The 14,195-nt window shown below is 32.3% G+C and overlaps 1 pseudogene; it reads right to left on the bottom strand.

Annotated features, from left to right (window-relative positions):
- Positions 1-6,499: 6,499 nt before the first annotated feature.
- LOC107139766 lies at positions 6,500-7,456 on the bottom strand (annotated as a pseudogene).
- Positions 7,457-14,195: the final 6,739 nt, after the last annotated feature.

The raw sequence follows: 14,195 nt of genomic DNA, 5'->3' as shown, positions 1-14,195 counted from the left end.
ATTCTTTTAACACAGTACTACAAGTCGCTATTCAATTTAAAATACAGAGATACGAATAGTAATTTTCTGCTTTTAATCAATAGAAAATGAATATATTAAGTAAAGCAAAACATGCTAACCATTTTATGACTTTTAATATGTCAAGTTTCAAAATATACCTGAGTATATTCTATTTAACCTTGATTAAAAGTTGAGCTGTTAAGGATTGAATCAATGCTGAGATTTGACAGTCTTCCTCTATTCTCTGTGTATCCAACTTACCTCTGGTTTTTATCCAGTTTTACTAATAACCAGAATGACTGGAATAATAAATAAATAGACAATGGCTTTGTTGTAATCCGGGAAAGCCAGTATTCCTAAAAACATTCCCTCTTTCTTCTACTGAACTAGTATGCTTATTTTAATTGTTGCAGGTTATGTATCACTTAAAATACAAGTCAATTTTTATATTGTCAAAAATTTTATCTTATTTTTTTCCATTTTATCCAGAGCAGATATATCTCTTTGACTATAGATCATGAGAAAGAAGCAAAAATATAAAATAGAAACAGTATCAGAAGTGCTTTAAAATGGTTTGATGTGGTTTCTATAAAAATTTTATATATCATGAGCTACTTAATATTTTTATCCATTTTCTCTGTCACTGACTCAAGGGACCAATTCAGTGAAGACTGCCAGAAGAAGAATGTAAACAAAACTCAAAGGAATATAAACATAATACACATTACTACTGAAGTTCGAAAGGAAAGGTTGGGGGACAGTGGGCAATAAGGGGGTCATGATTTACTGTAATATACAACTATGGAAGCAATACTTTAGAAATATTTGCCTAATTTTAAACACATGTATATATTTAAATTATATATTTAAACATGTATATATTTAAACACATGTATAAATTTATATGAGACAGTCACAGTATGTGAGTGTCTCATAAAGCAAAAAATAAACAAACAAAAACAACAACTTTTAGCTGAGCTTTATGAATTATGTTACAGATTTAAAATCATAACTAATTACAAAAAGTCTAGTTTTTTCATTTGGAATATTTTATTAACTTATGTCTATAATAAAATCACAAAGCTTTCTGTCCTAGTATCCCTAGACTTTGAAAGTTTATCTTCACAGGACAGAATCCTCACTCTGTTTAGAGAGAGTGATACAGGAATGAATGTGCCACTGTGCTCACATATCAGGCCCTGGGGCATAACTCACATTCCCTGTAACTGTATCAGGAATAACCCCCCAAAATTTGAAAATTATATTCCTGTGTCCTTGGTAAATTTACTTCTTATTGTACATTTTCAATTGGATCTCCCAGGAATGCCTTCCAAGTGTGAAAGTAGAAGTGTATGTGAACTCAGATCAATAATTACTTGTGCTCAGTCCCTTTATTCCATAGTACACGGCAATTCTGACAAGGACTATTTCATTTTTCAATTATGACAATTTTTTTTCATGTCATCTAGAAAAGTGATTTGTTTTCAAGTTCGAATTTTATATAAATCTCCTCTCCACTTTCTAAAAGCCCAGTATACACCTGTTTTAAATTGGGTCTTCTTAGTTAAAAATGAGAGTAGAATCTATTTTGATAAAATTATATAAGGATGGAATATATCTTATTTCAATTAAGACCCCATTCTTGTGTATGGGGACAATGGTGGGTTCACTTAGGTATTTTAATATGTGTACTTAGAACAATTTTATTAGATTGATTCTACTGTCTTCCTTATTCCTTTCCCAAATCCCTTCCTTTCATTCTCCTTTGTATAACCTACTGAGCTTCTCTGATTCCCTTCTCACATATTTATTGTGATTTAGCTTCTACATATCATCAAAAATATTAAACCTTCATTTTGGGGGGATTGGATTATTTCACTTAGCATGATAGTCTCCAGATCCATACATTTACCAGCAAAAGACATAAAGTCATTCTTTTTTTTTTTTTAGAGAGAGAGAGAGAGGAGAGAGAGAGAGAGAGAGAGAGAGAGAGAGAGAGAGAGAGAGAGAGAGAAGTTTTTAATATTTATTTTTCAGTGGACACAACATCTTTATATTTTATTTTATATGGTGCTGAGGATCGAACCCAGCGCCCCGCGCATGCCAGGCGAGCACATTACCGCTTGAGCCACAACCCCAGCCCTAAAGTCATTGTTTACAGCTGAGTAATACTCCATCATTTCCTTTATCCATTCATCTGTTGATGGGGCATCTAGGTTGCTTACATAACTTAGCTATTGTGAATTGTGCTGCTATAAACATTGATGGGGCTGTGTTATTGTAGTACACTGATTTAAAATACTTTGGATATATGCGATGGAGTGGGTCAAATGGTTCCATTTCTAGTTTTTGGAGGAATCTCTATACTGCTCTCCAGAAAGGTTGCACCAATTTTCAGTCCCAACAACAATACATGACTGTTCCCTTTTTCCCACATCCTCACCATCATTTGTTGTTACTTATATTCTTGATAATTGCCATTCTTTCTGGAGTGTGATGGAATCTCTGTAGTTTTCACTTGCAATTTCTAATTGATAGAGATCTTAAACATGTTTTTTTTATATATTTGTTAATCATTCACATTTCTTCTTTTGAGAAGTGTCCGCTTAGTTCTTTTGCCCATTTGTTAATTGGGTTATTTGTTTTTGTTTGTTTTTATTTTTTTTTTCTTTTCTAATTTTGTTTTGTTTTGTTTGTTTATTTGGTGTTAAGCTTTTTGAGGTTTTTTTTAACATATCCTAGGAATTAATACTCTATGTGAGGTGCAGGTAGCAAAGATGTTCTCTCACTCTATAGGCTCTCTCTTCATGCTCTTGATTGTTTCCTTTGCTATAAAGAAGTTTGTTAGTTGGATGCCAACCCATGTATTGATTCTTTATTTATTGTGCTTTAGGACTCTTGTCAAAGAAGTCAGTTCCTGTGCCAAAATGTTGAACTGTTGGGCCTACATTTTCCTCTAGTATGTGCAGGTTTCTATTCTGATTCCTGGGTCCTTGATCCACTTAGAGATGATTTTTGTTCAGGGTGAGAGATGGGAGTTAACTTTCATTCTATTACATATGGATTTCCAGTTTACCCAGCCATTTGTTGAAGAGGCTATCTTTTCTCCAGTGTGTGATTTTGGTGCTTTTGTCTGGTATAACTGCATTACACATTCCTAATTTAAATTATAACATCATTTGATTTTCACTACGAAAATACTCTTTCATGTGTTTGTCTTTGCTCATGTCCCATGATCTCTTAACTTTCTTCACCCTTTGTAAGTGTGCTTGTATTATTAGGAACATCTACATATCTTCATTTTTATCATCATGTTTATCTTATTCATTATCATGATCACATTTCAAAGACAAATATATGCATAACAAAACTGATGTGAGTTTTTATTGATACACAAAGGTTATCATCACCTCTCTCTGTTCATTCTCTAGTTTTACAAAATATGGACAGTAGCAGAAAAAATCCTCTAATTATTTACCATAGTACTTCATTAAGTTTTAGTTTATGGTCAATGTAATAATGCTCAGTTTTAAGCTAAATTTTTAGCACATTATGAAACAATATTTATGATAACAAGGCATGTATAGGATGGCATTTGATAAATTATGTCTTGTAATTTTCTCTCAATCATGTGAGTTTGTATAGATTAGTGTTTTTATTCTTGGAACTATTAACATTGCCAACATGATAAATATTTTTCTCTATGGGTATCTTTAAACAAATAATATCTGAAAAAAATGGCTATTCACATGATCAGTAACTCATACCATATATAAAACTCAAATAAATCATACCTATAAAAATAAAGTTATAAAACTTCCAGATAAACACAAAACTGACAGTAGATGTTATCTTGGGCTAAATTGAAACATGAGCCATAAAGAAAAATAATTGATAAATATAAATAATCAACATTATGCTTTTCAAAACACATTATTCGTGAATGGAAGTACAAGTCACAATGTAGAAAATATATATGAAAATTGCATATCTGAAAAAGGACTTGTATCTGCAAAACACAAAGAATCTCAAATAGAATTCTCTATCATGTGTTTTAGCATTTTATTTTATGGATCTCAATCTACTGTCAATGAAACTATCAACATTCAATTTCCAGGAGCATGCCTATTTTGTCTAGTATGATACAAGTTCCTAGATAGCTGTTTGGTGAGGTTATGAATGAAAGAATGAGCATAGGTTTGTTCCCAGAATTTGTGATTTGATGACTGAGAAGAATTTGTCCCAGAAGAGCTTGGAGTTGAGATATTGTTCTACAAGGGACACATATAGATCTTAAAATCTAGACCTGTTTTGGCTTGGAAAAATTAAATTGCTTTAATAGTAATATATATGCTTATGATTGTTGCTCTTTTTCTGATTCTTCCCTGCATCAGAAATCATCTTCTATGCCCTCTAAAACTACGCTCACCAACCAGGACATCAAAGGCATCTGAAATAGCATGAGTAGATTTCATGGATGTAAGCATTCATAATTGACAGAAACTTCAAACAGTCCTTATAATTGGTTTAAATTGAACAAGAAGATGAAAAATGCATCTCATTCCTTCCAGCCTGTCCACAACACTGACATCATTCTTTGAGTAGAGTCAGCAATAAAAAGCAATGATTTGCACTCTCTAATACCATAGCTTTGGTTTTATAGAATCTCCATTGAACTATATATTGCTGAGTCAACATCACACATGACCTTTCTAGCTATTCTCTAAGAGCAGAGGACCAACTGGGAGGCCATTTCCCCATTGTTTCCTTCTCACTATGGTAAGTTAAAACCAGGAGAGGACTTTGTGAAAAACTTGAAAGTAGGAAAAAAAGCAAAGTTTATTGTTCCCCAGAAGTGTTTGTAGTCAGGCAGCTGAGCCAATGTGACATCCAGAGTATCTTCTCACTAAGTGTTTGGGAATTACCTACTTTACTGCTAAGGCTTTGGGTAAATACTGTCTCAGAAATTATGAAATGCATTGCCATTTCCCATTCACACCTGCCTCACCTTCTTTGCAGACCACCATCCTGAAATCTTAAGTATTAGTTTGCTCAACATCCTGTCATCAATACTCATACTTTGGCTTTTGGCTCCCTCAGGTCTTCAAAACCAAGTTGAGTCTTGGAGTCTGTTTAATTATAAAAACAAGTTATCAAGTTTATTTTCAGGTGAAGTGGGCCCGTGGTCCACTAGGGTTAGGGTTAGGGTTACAGTTACTTCTTCTTTTCCTTGAGAGACAACTTTTTAAGCTTCTCTGCCTGGATGATGGGAATTGGAGAGTGGAATCATCAAAAAATAAGAAGTCCATTATTATTAATTTCATTTTGACAGATTTTATTTCAAAAGGACATATGTAAGGATAGAAATTTTCAGGGATTGGCATTTCAATTTACTCACTTTTCACACTAATCAAGGAAATAATTTACTTTTGTGGAGAGATTCCTCAGACAATGAAACACCAAACTATTGGATCAAGTGAGGAAAAACTGGCAATTTCAAAAGAACAGGAGACATGTTGCTAAATTACATCAGCATAAAGAAGAAGATATGAATGCATCCAATAGCATGGGTGAACTTTGTTATATTGAACAAAAGAAGTCAGACATGAAATTCAAACCATAGTTTCATTTATATGAAATTCAGAACAGGTCCTAATCTACAGTGACTAAAAATCATCAGTGTATCGTTTCTTTCAGTGGCTGATGGAGGTGATTTTATACACATGCTTTAAATATATAAATATTTTTCCAAACCAAGATATAAATGAATCGTAGGTTGAATTTCTTTCATGAAATAGTTTCACCTGTAGTGTTCAGAAATGGTAAAGTTAGAACCAAAGCCTGGAGTTTATTTTTTTTACCTCAAATGACAACTATTCATGTTTATGTTTAACTTATTCTTAATTATTACAAATCCACAGGAGAAAAGTTTTCAGTAGAATATCCATTCCTTTCATATGTTATAGCTCTCATCACAACGTCCTTACATTTTTATTTTCTTTATCCATCTTTCAATGTTCAACATAAATACTGATTCTTCTTGGAAGTTTACCTTGAACTTTAAAATTTCTTTGATTTTCTACTACTTTTCTATCACAACAGCAATTACATTACATAATAAATGATCATGTTTTGTGTCTCTGACAATTTTAGCAATGCAAAATACTTAAGAGCAGATGCAATGCTTAGCAATTAACACATATATCAAAATATTGAACTAAGTATGTCTAGCAAGGTTCTCTTGCAAAAAGTTTCAATGTATAAAACTACCCTTTAAGAGAATAGACATTTCTAAGTCAAGATAGAATTTAATATTCTGGATTAAAGAAGACAATTTATTCATCGAAATTAGGAAAATCCACTCAGAAAGAACAGAGAAGAGTAGATAGACACATGAAACCTAATAAGATATAAATATTCAATGGGTGAAATATTATACATACAAACTAATGTAATAAATAATCATATTGAATTTTCTTATTCATGTTCCAACAGCATATTATTTATGTATAACCACTGACTTGTCCTTTTTAAAAGAACAAAACCTTTGGAGCATATGCTTAAGAGCTTCTTTCACCTGCTGGTTCCTCTGGGTGTAAATGAAAGGGTTGAGCAAAGGGGCAACAGAGGTATTGAGCACAGCTACATCTTTAATTAAAGTCACCCTTTCTTTTGCTGGTGGCTTCATATACATAAAGATACAACTTCCATAAGTAATAGAGACAACTACCATGTGTGAGGAGCAGATGGAAAAGGCCTTCCTTTGTTGTTGACCAGAAGGGAATTTGAGAATAGTTATGATGATGAATGTGTAGGAGAGGATCACTAATAACAATGTGATGTCAAGTGTCATCACAGCTAAGACAAAAGCCATCAATTCTATGAAACGTGTATCAGTGCAAGAGATCTACAAGACAGAAGATTCACACAGGAAGTGATCAATCACTTTGGAAGAACAGAAATCCAGCTTGAGTAGCAAAAGCAAAGGGGGAAAGATGATTAAGAGTCCAGCTGCCCAGGAGCTGAGCACTAGTTGGTAGCACACTCTGCTGTTCATAATGACTGGGTAATGCAGAGGTTTGCAGATGGCAACATAGCGGTCATAGGACATGGCAGCCAGGAGGTAAAACTCTGTAGCCCCTACTAGGAAAAAAAAGAGTAACTGAATTGTACAACCATTGTAGGAAATTGTTTTGTCTCCACTGAGAATGCTTATCAGGAACCGTGGAATGCAGACTGTTGTGAACAAGATTTCCATGAAGGAAAAATTTCGGAGGAAGAAATATATTGGAGTCTTGAGGTGGGGATCCACCAGGGTGGGGAGGATGATGATTAAGTTCCCCATCAGTCTCAAGATATAATTGAAAAATAGAAAGAGGAAAATCACAATTTGTAGCAGAGGGTCATCTGTGAGTCCAAGCAAAATGAACTCTATCTCCACTGATTGATTCTTCATTTCTCTTTTGTTCTATCTAATTGACATAAAATAAAAATTAATATTGCAAGAAGTTATTTCTTCCTTTTCATCCATATAAAGTTCCATTTTCAGAAACTTACCAATTCACCAATATTTCTCAAATCAGCTGAGAGTTATCACAATTAACATATCCTTCACTTAAGTCATCATCTTTATAAGAACACTGAGAGATCCTTCTATGACCAATCTTTCAAAGGCTTTACTACAATAGGCTATTATGATAAGCTATTCAAATATTTGATTATTTTTTTGAACCAAGTATTGAATTCAGGGACACTGAGCCATGTTCCCAACCCCTTTCTGTATTTTATTTAGAAACAGGTTCTCATCGAGTTGCTTAGGGTCTCACTAAGTTACTGATGCTGGTTTTGAACTCCAGGTCCTCTTGCCTCAGCCTCAAAGCCCCTAGAAATACAAGCACGCACCACCATGCCTGGATTGATATTTTTAAATTTTTTAAATTTCTGAATTTAACTAATATTTCAAACAAATTTTCATTCAAGTGATACAATGGTAATAGGAAATAGTGTTTTTTTTTCCTGTAGCCATAATAACTAAAATTTGAAGATACATATACCAGTATAGGATTTCTAAGGGAGAGAATATATATGAGGGTCTAGTGAGTATCCAGCAGGGTGAGTGTGGAAATGATCAGATCAAAATAGTGCTTAGCATATAACTGAGAAGCAGAAAAACAAATAACACAACTTTCAAATGTGGGTCATCATTTGAACCCACTATGATAAACACAGCCACTACTGTATGGTTTCCCATTACCATTTTCTGAATTTTATCAAGTCTGAATGGTGGGGGTTAGGGAAGAAGCTCTATTAAATAACAGCAATGTTAGAGTCTGTAAACAAGTCAGGATGGCACCTGGCATTTTGCCAGAGAAATGTTAGAGTCTGTAAACAAGTCTGGATGGCGCCTGGCAAAATGCCAGAGGGAGTGGTTTGTGAAGTAATGCCAACGAGCCATTAAGTGTGGAGATTCCTTATTGGTTGACTGATGTATCTAGTTTATGCTAATTAGATAAACTGTGTGGAATGTATAAATACCTCTGTTGTCCTACAATAAACGGCTCCTACTCCTGCTGTATCAATCTACACAAGTCGATCGTCACCCCCCAGTTATTTTGCTGCAGCCGTACTCCGGCACAACAATAGCTAGTGCTTAAGTTAGAATTAGAAAAGTTATGTTTCAGGTAGAGTAATGCAATGCTCATTCATAATGCACAGGTAATTTGCTGGTAAGAAAAATAATTTGAATTTCCAGAATACTTTGACAGAAAATTAAAACTTTATATATTTTAGCAATATTATAATTCTATAAATGTAATGAGTGTTGGTTATTTATATGAATAGTAAGAAGACCCATAAATCCTGGAGAATGCACCTTTTTGATTAATACACAAGAGTTGAGATGGCATATCAGTTCTTGATTAGTTTGTAAAGTAGAACCATATACACAGCAATCTATATTTGCCATTTAACATACACAGAGAAACAAATCTAGTCTAGACAAGTAACCAGAGTGTGGCCATCTCTGCTGTATGAAAGTTTAATATGCCTGAATATTACACGACTTTTATGGCTAATTATACCACTGGTCCTCAACTATTTCCAAACAACCAAGGTACAATCTATTTGCTTTTCTTGTAACAATTTCTATCTCCTCGTCTCTGATAACATCTATTCCAGATGACACACACTTCCCAAAATATTTTCGTTATGAACAATTTGGTAATGCTGTTATATATAACAAAAATGTTTTTCTTCTAGTTATAGTTTGAAACTTGATAAGATCTAATAATGTGAAATGTACTGTAATGATTTTCAGAAGCACAGAAATATAAAAATGTGTTTGGGATGTGCTATGAGAAGTGAAGTATAATGTGAGGAGAAAGAAAGGGTCATAGAAACCTAAAGAAAAAATTATATTTTTTAAAAGTTAGGGGATTAGCTTAAGAAAAAATTGAATGATTAAAATACAGAAAGATATATATGTAATAAGGGAAGAAAATTTAAAACAGAATATGCTTCTTTATAATAACATACCACTTTGTTGATTCCACAAAGTGTAGACTACAACCATGAGTATACTTTAAGTCAGCATAATTTAGAAGGAGAAGAAAAGTTAGTGATAAATTTTAAACTTACACTAGGTGGTTGGACTGTAGTTCAGACAAATTTTGGCCATTTATCTCATTTACACAAACCATCCCAAAAAATTTATCTCATTTACACAAACCATCCCAAAGGCAACACTAATATAAATGTTTAATTATATAGTAAACTACAATTTTCTCATGGTTGATTTTTCCTGATTCAACAATCACGCATACCATGTATCTGTACAATGCATATTTTGAGGGGAAATAATATAACATCATATGAACATTGGCCAATAAGTACACTTATATGCAGTTTTGTTGAAATAGTAAATATAACATAAAATTGAAACTTAAAATGCTAGTTATTTTTAAATCATTATGTTATCTTATCAATTACCTTTCACCCATATCTACAAGCTGAAGTACAGATAATAGTTAAAACACTAACCTTTAATAGTTTAACACAGATTTGTATCTGCTTCTGTGGGCCAACTTGATGCACTTCCATACTTAACTCATCATCCTGGTGAGCAGAAAGCACTGAGGATTCAGTTTTCTCCCTAAGCACTTAATTCAACATAAACATGACTGATTTAAATGTTATTTTAGAAATATTAATTTTGACTGATTTATTATATGTTCTTAGAAAATTTATCAAACTAACTTCTTTCTAAAATTTACTATAACCCACTTATCTGAAGTATTATACCACTTGCTAAATGTGATGTGCTATACAATATGAAAATTAGTTATCACTTGATACTGTGAAGGATTTATGTCTTCTGTTTTACAGGAAAATATCTAATAAGAACAAAGAATTCTCAGGATAACTGACACCCCAAAATATCATTTCCTAAGAAATGGCCAAATTGTTTTCTACAAACACACACACACACACACACACACACACACACACACACACACACTTTTATATGTTCTAACTATGCTTTCAATGAATTCTGTATATGATGCTATACTAGTTGATTGCCTACCACACATCCAGTCCCAGATGCATAGGTAGGAGTTTAGAAGTAGACAGAAAGAATAATATTTTAAGGTTGATATGAGAAGTGAGAATATAAGATATAAAAATATAGCCTCTTATAGACTAATTGAGCTCAGGCTAAATAAGTTATAAGACAGATACCCTGTTTCCTTTTGGTTTATTCACTAAACAAGAATATCCTTTCAAACACATACATCAACACATGGAGATATTTCAAATTTCTTAATGGGTGCATAGTCCTTCTTTGTAAGGATGTGTCACAGTTGATTTAATTCCTCTCATATTTGGCTAATAGATTGTTTACAATTTTGACAAGTAGAGAGCACAAATGAATAAAATTGTGCATATATATTTTCATAAGTTTTTAAATAAAATTTAAATTACATAATTTAATATAAATTATTAACATTGGGATTTCTGAATCAAAAGCAAACCCCATTCACTTTCAGTTAGCAATGTTAAACCATTTTCTACACACAGTATTTTAATTCCCATTAATATTGTGTTATTAGGGTTCTTGTTTTTCATTAACCTTAACAACAGAGTAAATTTATATAGTTACAAAATGTTAGCTATCCTATGTCTTAGACATTGTAGTTGAGAATCATTTTACTTTGCATTTCTCTAATTATATGTTGGATTGAATATCATTTCACAAATCAAACAGCCATTTCCTATATAATTATGAGTTGTCTATATATGTCTTTAGCTAATTTTCTCTATCAAGTTTTTATTTTCTTAAACCTTTTAAGAGTTGTTTATAAATCATTAATATCATCTTTTCATCTTTGCTGTGTGATAGATATTTCCTCCTATTTGACCATGACTTGATTTTTTTATGAGTTTGTGTCTAAGTAGATGTAGGGGGAAAAGATCTTCCTTTTTGTGTCTTCAAATGTGTCAATCATTTTTATTGTACTTGTATTTGATTATAACAGCTAGAAATCTTTTTCTTACATCAAATATGTAAAATAATCCATCATATTGACTGTTTTCTTTCTTGTATAGCTTTTTTTAAATATAATTCAATTCATTTTTTGTTGTTGTTATTGTTGTTTTGTTTTGTTTTGTTTTGCTTTTATGTCTGTGGTTTTGGAGTCTTATCCAAAAATATTTGCCCATTCCAAGGACTTAAAAATGCCCTCTCTATTTTCTTCTGGTAGTTTCATAATTTCACATTTAACTATTTCTTTCTCATTAAGTTAGTTTTTGGAACTGGTGAGAGATGGGATCTAGTTTCATTCCTTAGCATTTGTATTTTGAAATTCACCAGCATTGTTTATTGAAAAGACTATCTTTTCTCCAATGCTTGTTGTTAGCATCTTTGTCTTGAGTCAGTGGCTATAGGTGTGTGGGTTGCTTCTAGGCTTTCTATTCTGCTCCACTAGTCCATGTATCTGTTTTTATCTCAATACCATGCTCTTTTGATTACTATAATTTTTCAGTATATTTTGAAGGCAGGAAGTGTAATGCCTCCTGCTATATTCTTTTTGCTCTAGAATGTTTTGGTTATAAGGTGTTGTAAAGAAAATAAAAAAGAGACACATATGCAAGATTCAGAGGCAGAAAAAAATGGCAGAATGGCAGAATGGCCAAGCAACCAGCTTTATTTATATCAATAAGTTACATTAGGTCTCTGGCATTGGTAGTACACTATTATTCATTGGTTCATTAGGAAGGTTATAGAGTTAGCAACATTATGCAGTTTATTCCTCAGTTACATACTGTAGTTGCAATGTGCAATGTTAGGAGCTTTGATTAGCTCTCAAGAAAGTCTATATTTTAAAGTTACTGTTATGTGGGCATGTTCGGGCACAGTGGAGCTTGGTGAAATATTGTTGCTGTCTAACAAGAGAGTTTCAGAGCTGTGTGCCTGAGATCAAGGTCAAGGCTGACAATACTCTAGCACAGAGCCTCCTCATGCAGGGCATTGCTGCAGCACCTAGGCATTCCGTGTCTTTGCACAGAAGATTTCCTAGCAGCCAGGCATTCTGTGTCTTTGCACAGAAGCTTCCTAGCCACCAAGCATGCCACAGCATGAAGCTATCAGAGACCTAAACACAGAACCCTTACATTTAGGGTCTTCTGTGGTTTTATATGAGTTTTAGGATTTTTTGTCCTGGTTCTTTGAAGCATGCTACTGGTATTTTGATAAAGCTTGCATTAAGTGTGTAGACCACTTTGTGTAATTTAGACACCTTAATTTTTGATACTTTTAATTGAAAGACATGGAATGTCTTCTTATGTTTTGTGACTTTCATCTTTGATTTCCTTCTTTAATACTTTTTTTTTCATTGCAAGATTATTCCTACACACTTTATGTTTTTTTCTAACCATTACAAAAGGATGTCTTTCTTGATTTTTAGATAATTCACCAGTGACTTATAGAAATGCAACTGATATTATATATTGATTTTGTATCCTGTAATTTTGATGAATTCATTTATTACTTCTAATTATTTCCTGGTGAAACCTTTAGGAAGATCATGTCATCTGTAAACATGAACAATTTGACTTCCTCATTTTTAATTTGGATGCCTTTTACTTCTTTTCTTGCCAGAATGCTGTGACTAGGACTTCCAGTAGTAGGTTGAATAAAATTAGTCAAATAGGCATCATCATTTTGTTCCAGATCTTAGAAATCTTTAAGCTTTTCCCCATTCAGTATGATGTCGTATTTATTATGTTGGGTTACTTTCTTTCAAAATCTAATTTGTTCAGAGTTTAAATCACAAAGGGATAATAAATTGTATCAAATGCCTCTTATGTATGTATTAAAATTATCATTTTTGTCCTTCATTCTGATGACATAGTGTATCTAATTTATCAATTCACATGTTGAATGATTCTTTCATCTTTATGATGAATAACATTTGATTATGCAGAATAAAATTTTAGATAGGAGTAAGAAGTTCTTTGCTATTGCACAGAAGGGTGAATATAAAGACACTATATATTTCAAAAGCTAAGAGAAAAGAAAGTATATGTTTTCACCATGAAGAAATAAAAAGTATTTGGGGAGATATATGTGTTTACCCTTATTTGAATAATTTATAAGTTAAACATGAAAACTTCAGATCATATTCCATAAATATCATTTTATGTTCTATGTATCAGTTAAAAATTCAAAAAGAAATTTACCCACATTTTCTTTTAATTATGTTTATTTTCATTTTTTATATTTAGATCCCTAAGCCATTTGAACTCAATTTTTATATTCATATTTTAAGAAATGAGTGACCTTTATATCCAAATTACTTATCAATATGCCCTACAATATGTATTTAAAAGTTCATACATTTCCTGTAATCTTCTATCTTTATTATATGCAAAATTTCACATATAAAATAGTATATATAAATCTTTTCATTCTATTCCAATTTACCTATTTATTAATACTCCTACAACTTGATATTTTATTAAATATTTAATCCCTGATAATTGTTGTTCCTTGTAGATTTTCTTTTCTTAACAAATTCTTTAGGCAATAGTTGCTTTACTATTTTTTCATATATAATTTATTTTACTTACAACCATAAGAAAAATCTTGTTGGTATTTTTATTGAGTTCTTATTGAACTTTTAGTAAAATAATTGAGA

Source organism: Marmota marmota, unplaced genomic scaffold (assembly GCF_001458135.2).
Source record: "Marmota marmota marmota unplaced genomic scaffold, marMar, whole genome shotgun sequence".
Classification (NCBI taxonomy): domain Eukaryota; kingdom Metazoa; phylum Chordata; class Mammalia; order Rodentia; family Sciuridae; genus Marmota; species Marmota marmota.
Note: the sequence above shows the minus strand (reverse complement) of the source record. Positions and strands in the feature narration are given on the sequence as shown.